The sequence below is a fragment of the Haemaphysalis longicornis genome, unplaced genomic scaffold, assembly GCF_048455015.1.
Source record: "Haemaphysalis longicornis isolate Haplotype H1 unplaced genomic scaffold, Haemaphysalis longicornis Haplotype H1 scaffold_7, whole genome shotgun sequence".
NCBI classification, from domain to species: domain Eukaryota; kingdom Metazoa; phylum Arthropoda; class Arachnida; order Ixodida; family Ixodidae; genus Haemaphysalis; species Haemaphysalis longicornis.
Window position 1 is genome coordinate 82,327,243 of NW_027526422.1, and position 677 is coordinate 82,327,919.

A 677-nucleotide genomic window follows, 5' to 3' on the forward strand; every position below is an offset into this window, starting at 1 on the left:
GGTGAACTTCCGTGATATCTGCATTTTTGTGTATATGCAGGGCGTTACAAGATCATGGCGGGGATAGGGGGAGGGGTGTACTCGGCAAAGAATGCTACGCAATAAAACAGCAAAGGTATATCCATGAACGCCTCGCGCTTCACAGATTCGCGGGGGCAGTTCGCTTTGACACAAGGCGTTTTTTCAGGATGCAGACCAAGAATGCACGGAACCGTAACCCTAAACAGCTTCGACATAAATCAACGCAGCAGTGAGCGCACGTCCCCTCACCCAATCTTGCTTGTTTCGACCTGGGGACCCAGCACACCATCGAGCCTGGACCGCCTCTGTCATGAACACGAACACGGAGCCTATATCAAGAGTTTGGTATCCAATATATACGTACAATTGCTTCCAACCAGCGCTACTCTTCATGGGCAGCAGGTATAGCTGTATTAAATCTGCAACGAAAATTGTTTCCGACCTCACAGGAGCTACGGTGTCATGTCGTGGCGAATGCAAGAGTTTGAGCTCACGAATTTGCACCCGTAATATTTTTACCACGCGTGAATTTGAAAACACTGACTGCTAATGAAATCAGAGTCCATCTCACCCCGAGTAAATTCCTAGCATGAGAGAGTTGTGAGGCCATTTGAGTTCTGAATTCATTTTGAGTTCTCAGCCCATTTCGAGTTCTG